The following is a 16,324-nucleotide window of genomic DNA, read 5'->3' as shown; positions in this document are numbered from 1 at the left end:
TTTACCGAGCTCAGAACACTTTAAGCAAGCCTCGGACCTATGGGAGTAATGGAGTCCCACTCCCATTTGACAGGCGAGGGACTCCTTGGAAACAACTTGGCGAACGAAATGGAATTCGATGGGGAGCTATCAATATTAATGGGGCTTATGGAAGAAAGAAGGTAGAACTTGCTGAGTCAGCAAAGAGGATGCATCTGGATGTGCTAGGAGTAAGTGATATTCGGGTAAGGGGAGATAAGGAGGAAGAGATAGGAGATTATAAAGTGTACTTGATGGGTGTTAGAAAGGGAAGGGCAGAGTCTGGGGTAGGGCTCTTTATCAGGAATACCATTGCACGCAACATAGTTTCTGATAGGCACGTAAGTGAGCGAATGATGTGGGTAGATTTGTCAGTGGGAGGAATTAGGACAAGAATTGTGTCCGTGTATTCACCATGTGAGGGTGCAGATGAGGATGAAGTTGACAAGTTTTATGAAGCATTGAGTGACATCGTGGTCAGGGTCAACAGCAAGTATAGAATAGTGCTAATGGGCGATTTCAATGCGAGAGTTGGGAATAGAACTGAAGGATACGATAGGGTGATTGGTAAATGTGGGGAAGATATGGAGCTAATGGGAATGGGAAGCGTTTGCTGGACTTCTGTGCTAGTATGGGTTTAGCTGTTACGAATACATTTTTCAAGCATAAGGCTATTCACCGCTACACATGGGAGGCTAGGGGTACCAGATCCATAATAGACTATATCTTAACAGACTTTGAATTCAGGAAATCTTTTAGGAATGTACGAGTTTTTCGGGGATTTTTCGATGATACAGACCATTATCTGATCTGTAGTGAACTAAGTATCTCTAGGCCTAGGGTAGAGAAAGTGAAATCTGTCTGCAAACTAATAAGGGTAGAAAATCTCCAGGACGAGGAAATTAGACAGAAGTACATGGATATGATTAGTGAGAAGTTTCGAAAAGTAGACAGTAAGCAGGTTCAGGATATAGAAAGTGAATGGGTGGCATACAGGGATGCTGTAGTAGAAACAGCAAGGGAATGCCTAGGAACAACTGTGTGTAAAGATAGGAAAAGGCGAACATCTTGGTGGAATGAAGAAGTGAGAGCAGCCTGTAAACGTAAAAAGAAGGCTTATCAGAAATGGCTCCAAACAAGGGCCGAGGCAGACAGGGATTTGTACGTAGATGAAAGAAACAGAGCGAAACAAATAGTTGTTGAATCCAAAAAGAAGTCATGGGAAGATTTTGGTAATAACCTGGAAAGGCTAGGTCAAGCAGCAGGGAAACCTTTCTGGACAGTAATAAAGAATCTTAGGAAGGGAGGGAAAAAGTAAATGAACAGTGTTTTGAGTAATTCAGGTGAACTCATAACAGATCCCAGGGAATCACTGGAGAGGTGGAGGGAATATTTTGAACATCTTCTCAATGTAAAAGGAAATCATCATGGTGGTGTTGCAAACAGTCAAGCTCATGGGGAGGAGGAAAATGATGTTGGTGAAATTATGCTTGAGGAAGTGGAAAGGATAGTAAATTAACTCCATTGTCATAAGGCAGCAGGAATAGATGAAATTAGACCTGAAATGGTGAAGTATAGTGGGAAGGCAGGGATGAAATGGCTTCATAGAGTAGTCAAATTAGCGTGGAGTGTTGGTAAGGTACCTTCAGATTGGACAAAAGCAGTAATTGCACCTATCTGTAAGCAAGGGAACAGGAAGGATTGCAACAACTATCGAGGTATCTCATTGATTAGTATACCAGGCAAAGTATTCACAGGCATCTTGGAAGGGAGGGTGCGATCAGTCGTTGAGAGGAAGTTGGATGAAAACCAGTGTGGTTTCAGACCACAGAGAGGCTGTCAGGATCAAATTTTCAGTATGCGCCAGGTAATTGAAAAATGCTACGAGAGGAATAGGCAGTTCTGTATATGTTTCGTAGATCTAGAGAAAGCATATGACAGGGTACCGAGGGAAAAGATGTTCGCTATACTGGGGGACTATGGAATTAAAGGTAGATTATTAAAATCAATCAAAGGCATTTATGTTGACAATTGGGCTTCAGTGAGAATTGATGGTAGAATGAGTTCTTGGTTCAGGGTACTTACAGCAGTTAGACAAGGCTGTAATCTTTCACCTTTGCTGTTCATAGTTTACATGGATCATATGCTGAAAGGTATAAAATGGCAGGGAGGGATTCAGTTAGGTGGAAATGTAGTAAGCAGCCTGGCCTATGCTGACGACTTGGTCTTAATGGCAGACTGTGCCGAAAGCCTGCAATCTAACATCTTGGAACTTGAAAATAGGTGCAATGAGTATGGTATGAAAATTAGCCTCTCGAAGACTAAATTGATGTCAGTAGGTAAGAAATCCAACAGAATTGAATGTCAGATTGGTGATACAAAGCTAGAACAGGTCGATAATTTCAAGTATTTAGGTTGTGTGTTTTCTCAGGATGGTAATATAGTAAGTGAGATTGAATCAAGGTGTAGTAAAGCTAATGCAGTGAGCTCGCAGTTGCGATCAGCAGTATTCTGTAAGAAGGAAGTCAGCTCCCAGACGAAACTATCTTTACATCGGTCTGTTTTCAGACCAACTTTGCTTTACGGGAGCGAAAGCTGGGTGGACTCAGGATATCTTATTCATAAGTTAGAAGTAACAGACATGAAAGTAGCAAGAATGATTGCTGGTACAAACAGGTGGGAACAATGGCAGGAGGGCACTCGGAATGAGGAGATAAAGGCTAATTTAGGAATGAACTCGATGGATGAAGCTGTACGCATAAACCGGCTTCGGTGGTGGGGTCATGTGAGGCGAATGGAGGAGGATAGGTTACCTAGGAGAATAATGGACTCTGTTATGGAGGGTAAGAGAAGTAGAGGGAGACCAAGACGACGATGGTTAGACTCTGTTTCTAACGATTTAAAGATAAGAGGTATAGAACTAAATGAGGTCACAACACTAGTTGCAAATCGAGGATTGTGGCGACGTTTAGTAAATTCTCAGAGGCTTGCAGACTGAACGCTGAAAGGCATAACAGTCTATAATGATAATGTATGTATGTATGTATGTATGTAAAAAAAAAGAATGAAAAGAAACAATCAAGTCAAAATTACTTTAAATGCAAAAGAGGTGTATACCTTGGTGGCAAATGGCACATAAAAATACTTTATTATCAAGCACTAAATATTAAATGAACAGAGAAGATGACAATTTCCTAAAATAGAGTATTAAACAATAAACATTAATTTTTTTCTACAAAGCACACAGCACATTCTTTATGAATTTATATTATTTACAAAATTCTACTCATAATACCTTCTGTATTTACAAAGACAATCAACTCATATACAACATGTGGAATTACTTCAAATAATACTATATAATTGCTATTAGATTAAAATTTGCATTGCATTTTTTACTTATATTTTTTACCCTTTTTGGAACCCAACTTGTATAACGACCTGCTGCATCTTAACACGAGTCCCTTTCCACACTGCTTTTCAGACAACTGATAACAGAGATAAGAATGTGGAAAGGAACACACTGTAGGATAGCAGTAGACAAGGTAGCAATAGAAAAGGAGAAATCTCTGTATATATGAAAACTAAAAATTGCCTACATATTTGTGAATATTCAGCAGAGTATACGTACACATACATGTGGGGATAGAGGCACTACTGTGTATGTGTACATGTACAGTTTAAGGAAAATAAATAATAATAAACACTATCTCCAAATATTGTTTCTCTTTCTGTGATCCCTATTTCCACAAAGACTAGCTATTTTATTCCTCCTCTTATATTCACATTCCCCTGTTCCCATCTTTCCATACATGACTTGTCACCTCTTTGCTCATTTCCATTTTCCTATATGCTTTCTTTCCAAAAACACTTCAAAGTAATATCAAATAATCCCACATTATTCCTAGCACTTTCCCAAAAAGTAGAAAATGCTTATATCGTAACAATAGAAATACCCATCATAACTCTCTGTACATCACATTAAGACCAAAAAACATAAATCAATCAACGTCTCAATGAATGAATGAATGAATCAATCAATCAATCAAAAGCATTTAGGTCTGTCAGTTGTTTATGTTGAAAAAGATTGTGGAAATGCATCAAACAATTCCCTTGGCAAATTATTTCAAGCACTAAATCATCTTCGAATAAGTGCATATTTACCAAAATTTGTCCCTTTGAATTCCAATTTATCTTCATGTTGTGAACATTCCAACATCTAATACAGAACATGACGTAAATGTATTCATCAACTAATGTCATTCCAAGCCATCTCTCCAATGACATCTCAGAATATACTGCTTAACTGAACAGCTTGTCTCCTTTCTCCAAGTCTTCCCAGCCGAAACTTTGCAACATCTCTATAACACAACTTTTTCGTCTTTCCTGTTCTCTAAACAAGTAATACTGGTGACGGTCTCATATTCTCATTGTGGCCTTGCTGGAGATTTATATGCCCTCGTATTTACAACCCGTAAATACCCTCATAATCATATTAAGAGATCTGTAAATTTTATTTTCAATCCTGTTCATGTGATTACCACAGTGAAGATCTATCCTTATTATGAGTACCTAGATACTTATAGAGATCCGCATGTGGAACTTTCACCCCATCAACACGATAATTAAACCAGAGAGGACTCTTCTTATTTGAGAAACACACAACCTGGCTTTTCACCCAGTTTACCATCAATACATTGACTGATATCAATCTTACAATATTGTCACGGTCTTTTTGCGGTCACTCACAATCCTGAAACTTATTTTTTACAAAGAGCATTATCTCTGATTCCAGTTCATTATTCATATTATTCATCTACACCATTTGATCAAAATTATCCGGACACCTGGTTGAACATGACGTGCAAGTTCGTTGCGCCGTCCATCGGTAATGCTGGAATTCAATATGGTGTTGGCCCACACTTAGCCTTAATGACAGCTTCCACTCTCGCAGGCATACGTTCAATCAGGTGCTGGAAGGTTGCTTGCGGAATGGCAGCCCATTCTTCACGGAGCGCTGCACTGAGGAAAGGTAGCGATGTCGGTCGGTGAGGCCTGGCACGAAGTCGGCGTTCCATACCATCCCAAAGATGTTCTATAGGATTCAGACCGGGACTCTGTGCAGGCCAGTCCATGACAGGAATGTTATTGTCGTGTAACCACTCCGCCACAGGCCGTGCATTATGAACAGGTGCTCGAACGTGTTGAAAGATGCAATCGCCATCCCTGAAGTGCTCCTTGAAAGTGGGAAGCAAGAAGGTGCTTAAAACATCAATGTAGGCCTGTGCTGTGATAGTGTCACGCAAAACAACAAGGGGTGCAAGCCCCTTCCATGAAAAGCACGACCACACCATAACACCACCGCCTCCGAGTTTTACTGTTGGCACTACTCACGCTGGCAGATGACGTTCACCGGGCATTCGCTATACCCACACCCTGCCATCGGATCGCCACATTGTGTACCGTGATTCGCCACTCCGCACAAAGTTTTTCCACTGTTCAATTGCCCAATGCTTACGTTCCTTACACCAAGCGAGACGTCGTTTGGCAGTGACCTGCGTGATGTGTGGCTTATGGGAACCCGCTCGACCATGATCCAAGTTTTCGCACCTCCCGCCGAACTGGCATAGTACTTAGAGTGGATTCTGATGCAGTTTGGAATTCGTGTGTGAGGGTCTGGATAGATGCCTGCCTATTACACTTTACGACCCTCTTCAACTGTCGGCGGTCTCTGTCAGTCAACAGACGAGGTCGGCCTGTACGCTTTCGTGCTGTACGTGTCCCTTAACGTTTCCACTTCACTATCACATCAGAAACAGTGGACCTAGGGTTGTTTAGGAGTGTGGAAGTCTCGCGTACAGGCTTCTGACACAAGTGACACCCAATCACCTGACCACGTTCGAAGCCCGTGAGTTCCGCGGAGCTCCCCATTCTGCTCTCTCACGATGTCTAATGACTACTGAGGTCGCTGCTATGGAGTACTTGGCATTAGGTGGCAGCACAATGCACCTAAGATGAAAACGTATCTTTTTGGGGGTGTCCGGGTACTTTTGATCACATAGTATATATCAGAAAGGTCTCATAATACTGCCCTGTGGGACCCAATCCATAATTGTTACAGGATCAAATAAAGGTTCACCTCCTCTAATGGCCTGAGTTCTATTTTCTAGAAATATACCAGATGTTGAAAAATTATTAGGGTAAAAAGTATATTTCTCTCTTTATGTAAATTATTAACTTTTATAGCCTAATCCATCAACATGGTTGGTTGTAAAGTTACCCCTTGGGATATCCCTGTCCTCACTAATGTATTTTTCACAATGTAATTTCATTATTTAGATGGTATTGTGTCATTTTTGTTAGTGTTCATGTTCCGTTGTTTAATGTCTATATCTGCATATTGTTGCTGTATGGAAGTAAATAATGCGACCTATTGTTAATACTGTGCATTCTATAAGTTACATGCATTATTGATGCTATTTAGGATTTCAGCTGATATTTTTAAGAGTAGTTCTAGATAACTGTCAAATTTTGATGTTATGGGGAGACGAAAGGCCTTTTCGCCAAGAAAGATAGGCACTGTCAGAGAGCTACTTGTTGAGAAATGTTATTCACAGCAAGAGATAACTTCTAGATTGCAAATATCACAGCAATCTGTTAGTAAAATTATAAAATGTGAAGATAAGAGGAAGACAGACTGTCAACAACGTGTTGGTTACTGTGGGCAAAAGAAGAAACTAACCCCAAGGAGTAAGCAAAACTCATTAATTTGTCAGTTAACAATCGCAAGTCTACTAGTTCGGATTTACGTAAGAAATTAGAAGAGTATGGGTCATTCGTATCAGCCAGGACTGTGCGGCGAGAGATGTTTAATGCTGGAATGAAAGCGAGGCAACATTGAATAAAAGCAAAGATTACTCCTGCTATGGCTGCAAAGAGGTTTCAGTAGGCCAAGAATCTCCAGAACTGGTCATCTGATGACTGGGAAAAGGCAAGTGCATGAGAAGAATATTAATTCATAAATTATCACTCATTCATTCCATTTTAACCCAATCTAACTGGTGTAACCATACAGTATAAGTATAATTTTATTTCTATGAAACTGTACAGCTTATTGCATATAATGCTAGGCTTATTTCTTTTATCCTTCTCTGCGAACCATGTGACCTTGCCGCGGTGGGGAGGCTTGCGTGTCCTAATGATGAAGATTGTAGAGCCGCAGGTGCAACCATATCGGATGGGTATCTGTTAAGAGACCAGACTAACGAATGGTTCATCGAAAGGGTGGTAGCAGCCTTTCGGTAGTTGCAAGGGCGGCAGTCTAGATGATTGACTGATACGGCCTTGTAATAATACTCAACACGGATTAGCTGTGTTGATACTGCTACACGGCTGAAAGCAACGGGAAACTACAGCCGTAACTACCTCCGGAGGACATGCAGCTTTCTCTGTATGAATGATGTACTGATGATGGCTTCCTCCCGGGTAAAATATTCCGGAGGTAAACTAGTCTCCCTTTCGGATGTCTCGGTGGGGACTACACGAGAGGGGGCGATCATCAGGAAGATGGATACTGACATTCTACGAGTCGGAGCGTGGAATGTGAGAAGCTTGAATCGTTGTGGTAGGTTAGAGAATCTGAAAAGGCAGATGGATGGGCTAAAGTTAGATGTAGTTGGTATAAGTGAAGTACGTTAGTAGTATAATGGGATGGTTCTGGCGCCACCGCCACCGCGGGCTCCCAGAGGCCACCTCCACCGTCACCACAGTCAGAGGCCTCCCAGATGCCTCCTCCACCACCACCACAGCCAGAGGCCTCCCAGATGCCTCCTCCACCACCACCAGAGCCAGAGGCCTCCCAGAGGTCTCCTCCACCACCCGCGGGAAATTTGAATTTGTAAACAAAGCCACGTGCTTTTTGACAGCTATCATCGACAACAACGCATCGCTAACCTCAGTACTGCCATCTTGACGGGCCTAAACCTCAGTAGTGCCAACTTAACCTAACTAGCGCGAGGTAAACAAAGCCACGTGTTTTTTGACAGCCACGTGCTTTTCGACAGACAACAACGCATCGCTAACTTCAGTACTGCCATCTTGACGGGTCTAAACCTCAGTAGTACCAACTTAACGTAACTAGCGTGAGATAAACAAAGCCACGTGCTTTTTTGACAGCTGTCATCCGCCATCTTTAAACCACAGAGCACTGTGCTGCCCTCTTTATCGCAGTAGCTGCTAATTCGTCACCTGTCACCCGCAGTGCTGCCATCTTGGTGGGCCTAAACCTTAATGCTACCAACTTAACCTCACTAGCGCGAGATAAACAAATCCACGTGCTTTTTTGACAGCTGTCATCCGCCATCTTTAATCTATAGAGCACAGTGCTGCCCTCTTTAGCTACTTACCTTTGAAATGTGGTGGCGGATAATTTGAAAAATGCTTTTTGACAGCAGCCATCTTTAATCTAGAGAGCACCGTGCTGCCCTCTTTAGCTATATACCTTTGAAATGTAGTGGCAGGCAATTCCACATGACAGCAGCCATCTTTAATCAAGAGAGCACCGTGCTGCCCTCTATGTGGTGGCAGTAATTTGAAAAATTCTACATGCTCTTGTTTGGAAACAAACTCACGCGCATTTTTGACAGCCGTCATCCGCCATCTTTAATCAACAGAGCACAGTGCTGCCCTCTTTAGCTAGATACCTTTGAAATGTGGTGGCGGCAAATTCCACGTGCTCTTGTTTGGAAACAAAGCCATGTGGTTTTTGACAGCTGTCATCCACCATCTTTAATCAATAGAGCACTGTGCTGCTATCATGCGGGTAATTTCGTCAGTTGTCATCAGCCATCTTTAATCCACAGAGCACCGTGCTGCCCTCTGTATGACATGTAGTAGCGGGCAATTTGAAAAGTTCTGTTAGCTGTCATCCACCATCTTTAATCAAGAGAGTACCGTGCTGCCATCTTGTGCTCTTGTTTGGAAACAAAGCCACGTGCTTTTTGAGAGCTGTCATCCACCATTTTAATCAATAGAGCACTGTGCTGCTATCATGCGGGCAATTTCGTCAGCTGTCATCCGCCATCTTTAATCCACAGAGCACGGTGCTGCCATCTGTAGTAGCGGGCAATTTGAAAAGTTCTGTTAGCTGTCATCCACCATCTTTAATCAAGAGAGCACCGTGCTGCCATCTTTAGCTAGATACCTTCGAAATGTGGTGGCGGCAAATTGAAAAATTCCACGTGCTCTTGTTTAGTAAACAAACTCACGCGCATTTTTGTCAGCTGTCATCCGCCATCTTACATCGCAAACCTCAGTGCTACACTCTTTAGGTACATACCTTTGAAATATGGTGACGGATAATTTAAAAAGAAAAATTCTACAGCAGCCATCTCTCGACGCTAATTGCACAAGATGGTAGCTATACATGACTCCTTAAAGGTGCTTATGCAAGATGGCTACTATACATAGGTTCTTATGAGACGCCTTTGAGATGCTTGCGCAAGATAGCGGTTGTACAAAGCTCCTTATGAGACACCCTAGAGATGCTTGCGTAAGATGGCGGTTGCTCTTATGAGGCGGCTTAAGGGTCCTTGCACAAGATGGCTAGAGACGCCCAAAGGATGCTTGCGCAAGATGACGGCTATACACGACTCCTTATGAGACTCCTTAAGGGTGCTTGCGCAAGATGGCTGCTGCTCTTATGATGAAAGCTACCTTAGAGGCTAACGTGTCGTGCTAGTTCGATTCATTAAATTTGGGGCTTAAATGCAAAATGTTAAATATCTCGAACGGTGCATCGTAGAGCAAAACGGACAAAATTTTTCTACCCAATACCTCGGTTCGCAGTATGGGGAAGAAGTAAAACATAGTCTGTTGATGAGATCAACGGTTCGGTTCCTACTTAGGCCCTTTGGCATTCGCTCTGTTTTAGCTTGTATTGAAGCAATTCTTCGCAACATGATCAAGTCTAGCTATGGTAGAGAGTATAACGTGCCGTGCAGGTTCGATTCATTAAATTTGGGGCTTAAATGCAAAATGTTAAATATCTTGAAAACGGACAAAATTTTTCTACTTAATACCTAGGTTTGCAGTATCAGGAACAAGAAGAACATAGTCTAATGATGAGATCGACGGTTCGATTCCTACTTAGGCCCTTTGGCATTGGCAGCTATCTATTTCTACAAGATGGCGGCTATACATAGCTTCTTATGAGACAGCTTAAGAGCGCTTGCACAAGATGGCTGCTGCTCTTATGAGACGCCCTAGGGGTGCTTGCGCAAGGTAGCAGCGACAAGACGGTGACTATACACAGCTGCTTATGATACGGACTAGAGGCGCTCACACAAGATGGTGGCTGCTCTGATGAAGAAAGCTAGCTTTGCATCGCGCAGGTATTTTTACAGCACTAAACCTCATACCTTTGAAATTTGGTGGCGGGCAATTTGAAAAATTCGACGTGCTTTTTCTTCACAGCAACTATAGACAATAGCGGCTATACATAAGCTGTTAACGTCTCCTCTTATGTCAAGGCATAGCTCTATCGAACAAGTTTAAACCTGCATCGGAATAGCTAGAGTAAGCACGTGCTGCAGTGATGACGTCATTATGCATGTTTAGACTTGCAAATCACTAAAGAAACATAACAAGACAAGAATCGAACACTGCACTCTATACCGTGATCATGTGATCGGAACATTGATTGAAGTGTTTAGAACATGTCAGGGGATACCTTTGTTCTAAGAAGATTAGATTACCGCACATTCCTTGTAGGGCTAATAGGCTAGAGGGCTAATGAGCTAAAGGGCTAATGGGCTAAAGGGCTAAAGGGCTAATGGGCTAAAGGGCTAAAGGAGCAACAACCTCATCGATCGCTATCAGCAAGAACGCTTGTACTTTGTTAAGTGTAGAAAATTAATCTTTATTTGTAAATGGTTTCATGTTCAGAACAAGGAATGGAACCTAGGGGTTACGTCTTACCTAATAAAATCCCCGAGGTGCGATGAGTTACGTTTTTCGAACTAGTGTTTGGAACACTGAACTGTTCGAGATGATAGCAGAGAGTTTAGCAATGTTCTATTGTTGGATTATAAATTCCGCGCTACAACATGCATAAGGTAGCAGCCTTGAGGCTTACCGCCGTAAAGATGACAAGAGTGAGGTTAGCAATGTTCCGTTGTTGGATTTTAAATTCCGCGCTATAACATGCATAAGGTGGCAGCCTTGAGGTTTACCACCGTAAAGATGGCAGCAGTGAGGTTAGCGACGCTCTATTGTCCTTCGAAGTGAGATTAGGGTTCGTCAAGAAGACAGCTGTCAAAAAACGCACGTGGCTATGTTTACCAAACAAGAGAACGTGGCTGTGACGTCACGGTCACGTGGTATGCTGCGTCAGCATGAATAGATCAATGTCTACACCTACGTAGTTAACACTCTGCTATGTTCACAAGATTTTTTACACATAAGTATTCTTTATGCTTTACGTTCGTGTACATATGTTATGTTAAGATAGCAGCAGATACAAACGATGGTCACACGCTCTACTAGAAGATGCATGCATTATCAAAAGGTGGTGTGTACACGCTTTTAAACCTTGCTATTCTTACCGCTGCCATGTTCACAAGATTTTTAAACATCGCTATTCTTTGTACTTTAAGTTCATGCACATAGGCTATGCTAAGATAGCAGCACAAACACATGCGAACTTTGTACATTCTAGTGGAATAAGTTTAGTACTGCGTGCATCATGGATACATGATGTGTACGCACATTTAAACATGGCTATACTTAATGCTGCTGTCATGTTTACAAGATTTTTATACATTGCTATTCTTTATGCTTTAAGTTCGTGCACACACAAGCGATAGTCGTACGCTCTAGCAGAAGAAGTTTAGTACGATAGTCGATACATACATTATCGATAGGTGATGTGTACACGCTTTAGAACATAGCTCTTCCTTGTGCTTTAAGTTCATGCACATAGGTTAGGGATACACAAAAGCGATTGCTACATGCTCTAGCGGAAGAAGCCTAGTACGAAACACGATGCATGTAAAATCGATAGGTTATGCTAAGATAGCAGCACACAAACACGATTTTAGCACAATCTAATAGGAATTGTTTAGTATGATAGTCCTTTCATGCAAATTCATTAGGTAATGAGTACACGCTTTGAAACAAGGCTATTCTTTGTACTTTAAGCTCATGCGTACAGGTTATGCTAGGATAGCAGCACAATCTAGCGCAAGAACTTTAGTACGATATTTGTTGCTTGCAAAGTCGATAGGTAATGTGTACACGCTTTGAAAAATGGCTATTCTTTGTACTTTAAGTTTATGGGTATAGGTTATGCTAAGATAGCAGCACAATCTAGCGGAAGAAGGTTAGTACGGGAGTCGATGCATGTAATATCAATAAGTAATATGCACACGCTTTGAAACATGGCTGTTCATTGTACTTTAAGGTCATGCGTATAGGTTATGCTAAGGTAACAGCACAATCTAGAGGAGGAAGTTTAGTACGAGAGTCGATGCTTGCAAAATCGATAAGTAATATGTACACGCTTTGAAACATGCTATTCTTTGTGTACCGGGCGGTACACCTCCACACCGTTTATTTAAAAGTTGCGCCAGTTGGAACTCCTCTTCTGGAGGAAGTCTGAACTTTACGGTCTTAATTTCCAAATTTCTCAGAAGATGTCACTACCTGGAAAGTTTTGAGTTTGTGAACTGTGTCATTTTCGACGTACTTTTGTTTTGCTTGTATTAAGAAGTGTGAACTTTCTCTTCTAGAGGACACTACTGAAGATCAACAATAGTGCACCCTAGTGCGGAGTCATGAACTATTTTGTTGGAGAAATTTTTATTTCAAATGTTTGTTCTCTGCTAAATTTCTTTCAGTTATTGTTTAAGTTGGCAATATTTACCCCTTCCTTCCCCTTATGTTGAATCTAGCCAATCTCGAAATTCTTAAATTTATTTTCCACCAATAATGTGTTTCTTCCCCATCTTATGTAGGGGTTCTCCTTAGTAACCAATAAAATATTTGTGGGAGGGTGTTTTCTTTCCCCTAACGCCTAGAACTCTCTGCGAGAGTATTTAAACTGCTGATTTTAGGGTCTCCGGGCCACTTCTGTTCCATCTTTCAGTGTGTAAAGTACATAGCAGGGGGCGGGTAGCGCCTCTTTCTTCTCCAGCTGTTCAACACCAGGTAATGGCCTCTTAATTACTTCTTTTCTTGCTAGGTCGGCAGTTTAGATCTCGGGGCGGGTTCTAAGCCTTCCACCATGTAACTTTCCTCTAATATGTAAAACTACTGGTATCTATTCCATCTTTCAAACTACATATCGGGATAGAGAGTGCTTAACCCTCTCGAGCTCCCACTTACATTGTCTTGAGGTGAACTTATTTTTCTCAACCTATTCTTCCGTAATGTAATGTAAATTGTTATTTTCTTAAGTCACCTCTGTAGTATGGGATTAGCCCTTGTATTATCGGCCTAGTGCCAAGTAGGTCTTAAACAAAGTGTATTAGGAGTGCAAGTTCGCCTCCTCTCAAATTGTTATTTTAGAGGTCATGTAATCAACCTTCCTTTCATTTAGTGGACCTCAGTAGGTTGGGTATTTTACCCCTGTGTATGTGTCCTTAGAGGACAGCTTGAATGTAGAATTAGGAGTGGCCTGTGATAGGCTTGTATTTTAAGGGGAAGTAACCCTTTCTTGAAAGTTGTGGTTTCTGCCTGAAGGAGGCTTTTTCGATGTAATTGGAAGCTGGTGTCTCTGGCATGATTGGGGGTTTTCGGCCCCTTTGTTGAACGTTTTATATTGAAAAGTTGGGCTGGTTGCTCAAGACTGATGTATCGGATTCTTGAAGCCCCGAAGGGGGTAACTGTGTAAATTGTTCTTTTCAAATTGTGGTTCGGCTACTATGTACCTGTTCTATTTTCTTAATCTTGAAAAGAAAATATAACCTTGTTGAATTTTAAATTAGTTTCTCTTTCGTAGTTTGAGACCTATTCACCACCCCGCACCTTCTTTCACGCCTAACTACCACAAAAACACGGTAACAAGTGGTAGCAGAGCGTGGTTGAATGGGTCTCAATTTAGCCCCTTTTGACGGCTAAACACTGTTTTGATCCAAACTCTAACCATTTTCTCAGTTGCTGGAAATTTTTCATTGAGGTTTTTCAAAATTTTTCTGTCATCATGCCCGGCCCTCGCGATGTTCTCCTCCTTAACTATTTGCGCAAAGAGGAGTTGATCTACGAATTAACTATTAGAAACGTGCAATCTGGAGGCACGGTTGCTATCGACACTAATAAGCTTAGAGACTCCCTTGATTTGCCCATTTCCATCCCCAATTTGGGAGAGAAAGAAATTGATGACTCTCTTTCCACGATCGTCGAGAACATTACTGGGCTAGCATCTGTAGTCAGTTTTTTTGATGAAAATGATCCGTCTCCTAATCAAATTAAGCGTGTGCAAGGCAGACTATATCACTTTTCAAATAGAGTTAATGATCTGTTGTCTCTAAAGGTGAATGATGTTCAGAGGAAGGAAGCTAATACGCTCCTTGAAACTATTTCTGAATTGTCTAGTAAAGTCACTCAATTGTTAACTGGGGAAATTCCTCCCAAATCGGATCAACCCACCATAGTGAACGTAGGTAGCGAGGAAGAATCTCCTAAGGGAGAAGTAAATAGGAAAACCCTTCCTGCTCAAACCATCTCTGCCCCATTGGACAACGATTCTGAACACCGTGCATCGTTGAGTAACATCCGTTCTGAATTAACTTCCTTGCCATTGAAACCCTTACCTACTATGTCACCCGGGTTTAGCAGCTTGCCTCATCCATTGGCAATGTTGCTAAGAGGTATCTCTAAGTTTTCTGTCAACACCACCAGTGAAGTTATTTCATTTTTAAGATTTTTAGTTGAATTTCAGGATCACGCCCTTGTGTTTTCTCTTTCCCCTTGTCAGATTTTACAAATAATCTATCCTTATGCTATTGGTGTTCTCTCAGATAAAATAGTAAGAGCTATTGCTGAACAGTCATCTATTGAAGATTTTCACGCACACTTGCTTGCAAATTTCATTCCTGCCCGCGCGAGGTCATCTCTGATTCAGAAATACTATTATCGGGTACAGCGCTTGGATGAAAACTTGGCTGATTTCATACAGGACATTAAGTTTTATACTAGGGTGTTTGCTCTCCACTTCCCTGAGCATCAGATCGTGCAAGCTATTGTCGAAGGGATCTCACCACCTTACAGGTCATATTTGTGTTTCGCGGCGTGCCCGCAAACCTTCTCTGAACTGGAAGCATTGGCCGTCTCTGCGGAAGGAGTTAGGTACGCCGATTCCTTGCGTGTCGCGAAAGAACCCCCGCCTTCCATTAGTAATACTCGGCCTCCACCTCGCCGATCAGTCACCCCTCGTAAATGTTATGCTTGCGGGTCGCCTGACCATCTGCGCAATAAGTGTCCTCTGATCAAGTCTAGTAGGGCAAATAATGGAGCTGGTTCATCACAAGGCTGTTTTAAATGTGGGGCTTTCTCACATATCGCCAAGAATTGCCCAAATACGAATAGCACCGCCTCCTGCTCAACTTCTGGTGTAAGTTCCAACAAGAATCAAAAGTGACTAGTGGCTTCGGCTGAGTCGACTAATCCATCTTCCCGAGACTCAGCCCCTAGTAAACAGGTTGTAAATTCAGAGAACGATCAGCCTTCAAATTCATCTTTTGAATGCCCTAAAGAATGTCTTAGGATTGCGGCGGATACCCCCGCACCTGTTCCTTTTCTTAAGATTGAGTTAAATAACGAGCCTATAACAGCTCTCTTAGATTCTGGCAGTGTTTGTTCGATTATTTCGGCTGAATGGTATTCTAAATTGAAATCGGTTTGTAAACTTCCTGACTATGTCTCTTCTCCTGTTAAATATGTTTCGGCGAATTCCTCTCCATTAGAAATTCTTGGATCCTTATATGTCAAAATTCGTATTTTTAAATTTACATGGAAAATTAAACTGTTTGTGGCTAAGCACTTGTCTTGCCCCGTCATATTGGGAGCAGACTTTATTTCTCACACTGGTCTTGTGCTCGATCTTCAGAGTAGGTCTTGCACTTTCAAATTTGCCTTTAATTGTAATATCCCTCTATTAAAGTGTAATTCTGCATCATGTTCTTCTATTTCGCCTACCCAGGATGAGATGTTGTTAGATCTTAGACATCTACCTGAGGAGCAGGCTGATAGTATTCGTAAATTATGTCAGGCATTTCCAGAGGTGTTCACTGATACTCTTGGTGTTACT

The sequence above is a fragment of the Anabrus simplex genome, chromosome X (genome assembly GCF_040414725.1).
Source record: "Anabrus simplex isolate iqAnaSimp1 chromosome X, ASM4041472v1, whole genome shotgun sequence".
Classification (NCBI taxonomy): Eukaryota; Metazoa; Arthropoda; class Insecta; order Orthoptera; family Tettigoniidae; genus Anabrus; species Anabrus simplex.
Note: the sequence above shows the minus strand (reverse complement) of the source record.